This window comes from Phacochoerus africanus, chromosome 15, assembly GCF_016906955.1.
Source record: "Phacochoerus africanus isolate WHEZ1 chromosome 15, ROS_Pafr_v1, whole genome shotgun sequence".
Classification (NCBI taxonomy): domain Eukaryota; kingdom Metazoa; phylum Chordata; class Mammalia; order Artiodactyla; family Suidae; genus Phacochoerus; species Phacochoerus africanus.
This window is the reverse complement of record NC_062558.1, coordinates 106,801,373-106,809,374: the sequence shown is the minus strand read 5'-3', so window position 1 is coordinate 106,809,374 and position 8,002 is coordinate 106,801,373. Positions and strand designations below refer to the sequence as shown.

General features: G+C 39.7%; 1 pseudogene; it reads right to left on the bottom strand.

Moving 5' to 3' along the window:
• Positions 1–1,422: 1,422 nt before the first annotated feature.
• On the bottom strand, positions 1,423–7,716 carry LOC125116988 (cytochrome P450 2C9-like; annotated as a pseudogene).
• Positions 7,717–8,002: the final 286 nt, after the last annotated feature.

The window sequence follows — 8,002 nt, the reverse complement described above, 5'->3', positions numbered from 1 at the left end:
GGATACATGGAGCAAGAAGTTAGTGGTTTTTAACAAAGAGTTGGAAACTATAAAGAACAATAAAACAGATATGAAGACTATAATAACTGACATAAAAAAAAAACTAGATGAAAGCATGAGTAGACTAAATGAAAGAGAGGGACAACAGTGAGCTGGAAGACAGAATAGTAGACATTACTGACACCAAACAGAAAAAAGAAGGAAAGAAATGAGGATAGTTTAAGAGACCTCTGACACCAACAATCATACTAACATTCATATTACAGTGGTCCCAGAAGGAGAAGAGAGAAGTAAAGGAGCAGAATACATATTTGAAGACACAGGAGCTGAAAAGTTCCCTCTTCTGGGATCAGTAACAGACATCCAACTCCAGAAAGCACAGAGAGCCCCAAACTTGTCAAACTAAAGAGGAACAAACCAAGATACATTGTCATTAAAATGTCAGAAAAAGATAAAGACAGAAAATTAAATGCAGCAAGAGAAAAGTAACAAGTTACACACAAGGGAACTCCCCTAAGGCTACTGGCTGACTTTTCAACAGAAACTCTTCAGGGAACAAGATAGTGGCATGATATGTTTAAAGTGATGGAAAGGCCAATCCAACAACCAATAATCCTCTACCCAGCAAGGCTCTCATTCAGAACTGAGGGAGAGATCAACAATTTTACAGACAAGCAAAGAGAAAAGAATTCAGCACCATCAAACTACCTTCACAAGAAATGTTAAAGAGACTTCTCTAAGGCAAAAGGAGAGGCCAAAACTTGAACAGGAAAATTACAATGGAAAAAGTGCAACAGTCAAGACAAATACACAATAAAGATATTTTTAAGACAGTGCTGCATTTAAAGAGAAATCATAATTTATGAGAATTGAAATAAGATATCACTAAGTGGTTAAAACCATAGGCATCACTACGATTTGCCAGGACTGTAGGCATGGGCCCTGGAAGTAATTCTCAGACATATCTGTGAGACTGAATATACAAATACTGTTCACTTAAATGAATACACATGTCATTTGTTTCATGCCCCACAGGTTCTTTCCTAGTCTGTCCAAGTAACAAGTATTCCCTGGTGAATTGCTCTGGAATAGACAGCATGCATTTATGCTATAGGAAAAACATCATGCTCCAACTCTTTCAGGACATGACTCAAAACTATTCTTCGTGTTTTTGACTTGAACACAAACAAGGTTCAGGATGGAGAATGATTAAATGACTTTTATATGCACACTCTGTGCACCATCATGGGTATAAACACTGAAAAGGCACAGCTACACAAAAGCTCCCTTGGCTCTCTTTTCTTCCTCCTCTTTAAGGCTGAAAACCATAACTGACCTGAAAAATGTGGCCGTCCTGGAAGTGTTTCCAAGGACATCATTGGAGATAGATCAATCTGTTGAGGTCAGAGTTAAAGAATAGAGTCACACATCACCAGATTTTCTCAACTCCTCCACATGGCAGCAGACTTCCTCCTGAACTCGGTCCTCAATGCTCCTCTTCCCCATCCCCAAATTCCTCAGCATCATGAGGGAGAAGCATCAGCTTTCCTCCCATGTCTTTGCGGTGCTAAATATGAGTCTTAATGAGAGAGGATACAGAAACTAGGAGGGAGGTCCTAGGGAAGAAGTGAGCCAGCTGACACTTGTCAGCCTTGCAGGTGGACCAAGCTCTGTTGGGGGGTGGGAGAGGGAAACATTTTGAAGTCCCGTATTTCATCCTCCCTACCTCTATTTCCAATGCTGAACATGCACACGGGCACACCCACCACATCCTTTAGCAGCTCTTGCAAGAACTGGGAGACTGCCCCTTTGAGAAAATCCCTCTCCCAGATCAATCAGAGCTTCCTTCACTGCTTCATATCCACACAACACCACGGTAGGCTTCATGCCAAAATACAGAGTGTACACAGACCCTAGATTTTTTTTTCTTAAAATTTTTATTATACTTGATTTATAATGTTCTCTAAATGTCTGCTGTACAGAAGTGACCCATTCATATATATATACACACACACACACACACACACACACAATCTTTTTCATACATTAGCCTCCATCATGTTGCAACACACAAGATTAGATATAGTTGCCTGGATAGGGCCTCATTACCTATTCATTCCAAATGCAGTAATTTGCATCTACCAATCCCAAACTCCCAGTCCATCCAACTCCTATCCCCTCCCCCTTGGCAATCTCTAGTGTCTTCTCCAAGTCCACGAGTTTGTTTCTTTTCCACAGATAGGTTCATTTATGCCAGATGTTAGATTTGGATGTAAGTGATAGATATCATATGGTATTTTATTTCTCTTTCTGATTACTTCACTGGTATAAGAATCTCTAGCTCCATGTGTGTTACTTCATCATTCTTTTAATGGTTAAGACTTACATTATCTTAACCCATTCATCAGTGGTTGGACATTTAGATTGTTTCCATGTGTTGGCTATTGTGAATAGTGCTGCAATGAACACAGGGGTGCATGTGTCTTTATGAATGAAAGTTTTGTCTGGATATATGCTCATAGTGGGACATCTGGATCATATCATAGTTCCATATTTAGTTTTCTGAAGTACCTCCTACTGTTTTCCATAGTGGTTGTACCAATTCCTACCATTCCTACCAACAGTGTAGGAGGGTTCCCTTTTCTCTACACCCTCAACAACATTTGTTAGTTATAGACTTACCAATGATTGCCATTCTGACTGGTATGGAGTGGTACCTCACTGTAGTTTTGAATTGCGTTTCTCTAAAGACTAGTGATGGTGAGCATTTTTTCATATGCCTATCGGCCATCCATATGTGTTCTTTGGAGAAAAGTCCATTTGAGCTTTCCACCCATTTTTTAGTTGGGTTGTTGGTTCTTTTCGCTGTTGAGTTGTAGGAGCTGTTGGCCCATTTTGGAGACTAAGCCCTTGTCAGTTGCATTGATTGAAAGTGTTTTCTCCCATTCCATAGGTTTTTTTTTTTATGCTTTCCTTTGTTTTGCAAAAGCTTGTCTGTTTGATTAGGTCCCATTGGTTTATTTTTGTTTTTATTTCCCTTGCCCTGGGAGACTGGCCTAAGAAAACACCCGTAAGGTTGATGTCAGAGATGTTTTGCCTATATTTTCTTCTTGCATTTTGATGGTGTCTTGTCTTATGTTTGTCATTAAGCTACTTTTAGTTTATTTTTGTGTATGGTGTGAGGGTGTGTTCCAGTTTCATTGACTTACATGCAGCTGTCCAGTTTTCCCAGCACCCCTGGCTGAGGACAATTTTTCCCATTTCATATACTTCCTTCCTTTGTCAAAGCTTAATTGACCATAGGTGTCTGGGTTTATTTCTGGGTTCTCTAATTCTCTTCCATTTATCTGTATGTCTGTTTTTGGACCAATACCACACAGTCTTGATTACTATAGCTTTGTAGTACTGTCTGAAGTCTGGGAGAGTTATGCCTCCGCTTGGTTTTTTCCCCTCAGGATTGCTTTGGCAATTCTGGGTCTTTTATGGTTCCATATAAATAGTTAGTTTGTTCTAGTTCTGTAAAAATGTCATGGGTAATTTGATAGGGGTTGCATATAAAATTTGTAGATTGCTTTGGGGAGTATAGCCATTTTAATATTAATTCTTCCAATCCAGGAGCATGGAATATCTTTCCATTTCAATGAATCCTCTTTAATTTCCTTGATTCATGTTTCATACTTCTCAGCATGTATGTCTTTCACCCCCTTAGTCAGGTTTATTCCTAGGCATTTAATTTTTGGGGGTGAGACTTTTAAAAGTATTGCATTTTTATATTCCTTTCCTAATCTTTCATTGTCAGTAAACAGAAATGCAACCGATTTCTGAATGGTAATCTTGTACCCTGCTACTCTGTTGAATTCATTGATCAGTTCAGGTAGTTTTTGTGTGTACTTAGCGTTTTCTACATATAGTTATCATATCATCTGCATAGAGTGACAGTTTTACCTCTTCTCTTCCAATCTGAATATATTTTATTTCTCTCGTTGGTCTGATTGCTGTGGCTAGGACTTCCAATCCTATGTTGAATAAAAGTGGTGAGAGTGGGCATCCTTGTCTTGTTCCAGATTTTAGTGGGAAGGCTTTCCACTTTTCTGCATTTATTACATTGCCTGAGGGTTTGTCATAAATGGCTGTGATCGTGTTCAGATATGTTCCCTCTACACCCACTTTGATAAGCGTTTTTCTCATGAATGGATGTTGGATTTTGTCAAGTGCTTTTTCTTCACCTCTTGAGATGATCATGTAGTTTTGGCTTTTGTTAAGGTGGTATAGGACATTAATTGATATGCTTATATATATTGAACCATCTCTATGAAATTGGGGTGAACCCCATTTGGTAGTTGTGTATGATCTTTTTTATATGTTGTTGGATTCAGTTGGTTGAAATTGTGTTGAGAATATTTGCATTTACATTCATCAAAGATATTGGCCTATGATTTTCTTGTTTGGCAGTATCTTTGTCCAGTTTTGGTATCAGGGTGATGGTGGCTTCATAGAATGCCTCTGGGAGGGTTCCATGTTCTTCAACGTTTGGAAAAGTTTTTTTAAAAGTGGGTGTAAGTTCTTCTTTGTATGTTTGGTAGAATTCGCCTGTTAAGCCATCTGGTCCTGGACTTTTGTTTGTAGGGAGTGTTTTTATTACATATTCAATTTAATTTCTAGTGATCAGTCTGTTCAATTGTTCTATTCCTTCCTGATTCAGTTTTGGCAGGCTGCATGTCTTTAGAAAGTTGTGCATTTCTTCCCGGTTTTCAAATTTGTTGGCACGTAATTGTTCATAGTATTCTCTTACGGTTTTTTGTATTTCTGCAGCATCTGTTGAGATTTCTCCTTGTATTATTGTATTCCCATCAAGTTCTCCTTTTCCATCTGTTCGTATTTGTTGTGTGTATTTCAGTGCTCCTATATTAGGGGCACACATATTGATGAATGTAATAGCCTCTTCTTGAATGGATCCCTTCAAGGACATTAAATACTGTCCTTCTTTGTATTTCTCTATGGCCTTTGTTTTAAAGTCTTTTTTTCTGATATGAGTATTGTGATTCCTGCTTTCTTCTCTTTTCCATTTGCATCTTTTTGCCATTCCTTCAATTTCAATTGATATGTGTCCTTTGCTCTAAGGTGAGTCTCTTGTAGGCAGCATATTGCAGGCTGTTTTGCTTTTACCCAGCCTGCCACTCTATGTCTTTGGACTGGAGCATTCGGTCCATTGACATTAAGGTAATTATTGACAAATATGTATTTACTGCCATTTTAAATTTGTTTTCCAGTTAATTCTATGTTACTCCTTTGTTCCTTTCTTTTTTTGGTTGTATGATTTCCTTTTATTTTATGCTTGTGTACTCTTTTTAGTTTTAGTGAATGTATTGTTTGGTTTGAATTGTGGTGGCCCTGTTTTTCAGGTATGTTAATTCTTTCCCATATGTGTTTGCTTTAGCCTGATGGTCATATAGGATCAAGCACGTTATTTATTTTTACTTTTATTTTTTTGCCTTTTCTTGAGCTGCTCCCACAATATATGGAGGTTCCCAGGCTAAGGGTCTAATTGTAGCTATAGACAGCAGTCTACCCCAGAGCCACAACAACATGGGATCTGTGGTGTGTCGGCAACCTACACCACAATTCACGGCAATGCTGGATCCTTAACCCAATGAGCAAGGCCAGGGATAGAACCTGCAACCTCATGGCTCCTACTCTGATTCATTAGCCACTGTGCCATGATGGGAACTCCTCAAACACATTATTTAAAAAAGAGTTTAGATTTTCTTACTTTCTTTCCCCATGTTTCATGACTTTAATGTGCTTTTTTAACTTCTGCATGTTTATCCTTTTTACAGCAGGTTTTTTTTTTCTGTCTAGATCCGCCTCTCCTCCTCCAGCCTTCCCCAACAATGGCACCTTGCTTCTCATGTGGGCCCAGACCAACTCCTAGGTTCCCTCAGCTCTGGTGCTCCATTCCCCAGCCCTTGGCACACTGCTCCCTACCCCCTCATATTATCTCCACACAGCCAACCCTAGTTCTGTCCCCAGACCTGAGCTCCTCAGCCTCAGTCTCAGCGCCCAGCCCCCTGCAATGGGTCTCAAGCTGTGGTGTCCTTGGAGGTGGTACTGACCATCTGTACAGCTCTCCATCTGCATTGCCCTCCTCAGTTCAGCTGTTGAACTTTCCTCGGAGGCTTTGAGGTCCCTCCATCTTGGCTGATTCCCCCCATCCATCAGGTGGCTTCCCAGGGCGTGGGTTCCTTTCCTCTTTCACAGCTCCCTCTCAGGAGTTTTAGTCCTGTCCTGATTCCTTTCTCTCTTTTTTTTTCTTCTTTTGTTCTCCACAGTTAGATGGAGGGTTTCTTCCTCTTTCTTTGAGGTTTAAGGTCTTCTGCCAGTGTTCAGTAGACGTTCTGTGCAAATCATTCCACATGTAGATGGATTTTTGATGTGTTTGTGGGAAAAGGAAAATGCCACATCTTACTCCTCTGCTATTTGGATCCTGTAGGGCCATAGACTTTTGAGAGCTGGGAGTGGAGATGCATATAATAGCAAAAAAAAAAAAACCCTATTTGATAATATATTGTACCTGATGCAGAATGTATTACCATGCTACTATTATGTTAATATTCTGCCACATACAGCCTCAAATATTCTGAACTTAATACATAAATGTGATGGTAATTATTAGAGCTCCCACTTATGGATGTCCTGTGATGTGCCAGGCTATGGCCTGAGTAACTGGCACACAGACTACAAATTAATTCTCTTATCAGCACCTTTAGCTGGTTTATTTGCTCCACTTATAAATAAGGAAACTGAGGTCAGGGAATTCTATTTCATTTTTAGCATCCCATGCTTACTATAGAGAGGACTCAAAGCTGGTGCAGCCCCCCCCCCAAAAAAAAAGAAAAAGAAAAAAACTAAACAAAAACAAAGAAACAAAAATCAGACAATTTGAATGTCCAGGCTAGTTTGAGATCTGCTAGTATTACTAGCACAAAAAGAGAATAAGTGTCATAGAGGCAGTGCCAGGACATGCAGCGTCTCATGCAAGAACAACATTGTCCATTCTGTAGCATTCCTAGGGTCCAGACAGTAGCTTCCTGCAGAATCCAAATGAATGCTCTGACTACCAGTTGGACCCTGACTCATCACATCTTTCACCTGAAGAAAACACACAACTTACATAGGACCTGGCTTCTCTAAGGAAATCTCTACGCACCAAACATGTCACTTACTTTTTACCTTCAGTGCAAAATCTTAGCAAATGTCTATGAATCAAAGAAGGGAAGCAACACTCCCAAATTTTGCCACTTCATTATTTTGGTTCTACTATATAAAGACCTAAATGTTGCTCTACTCACAAAACACATTATTTCGTTCCTCTATTTATGACAATGACAGGCCCAATAAGCCAAGAGACGTATCAAATCTTACAGGGAGTAATTTGCTTTACAATGATGTATTTCTGACACCTCGCTCCCAGGAATATATATTAGTTTTAGAGTTGGGCTTAATTTAATTACCCTTTGCAACACAATGAAGGAGCACAAAACTTAGTTACATTGGCTAAGGACTTGCCAATGTTCTTAACATCTAACTCTAGACTAGTTCCAAGAATGGGAGAGGACTGGGGAAAGGCAGGAGCTTCCCCTTCCCAGAGCTCTGTTTCCAGAGTGGGAGGAGAAGCTGACAGGAGAGACAGAGCACCAGGACCACAACCAGAGCCATGATGCCTTCTCTTCTTAAACAGACAACTGTGAGCCTGAATTATAAAGTTTTTAAAACAGTCCCTGCTACATCAACTTTTGCCCCTCTGATAGAAACAAACCAATCTATTACATCCACTTTGTACTCTATAATGAGTTGATTTTGCTCAAAATATTGCTCTGAATTGCACACCTGTCTGACTGTTCACAAAATAGTAATGGTAAACAGCATCCCTGCCTGGACTCAAAGGAACACAGGGTCACAGATCCTCAAGAGAAGAAGTGAAAAGTAGTGATTCTCCCCTCTC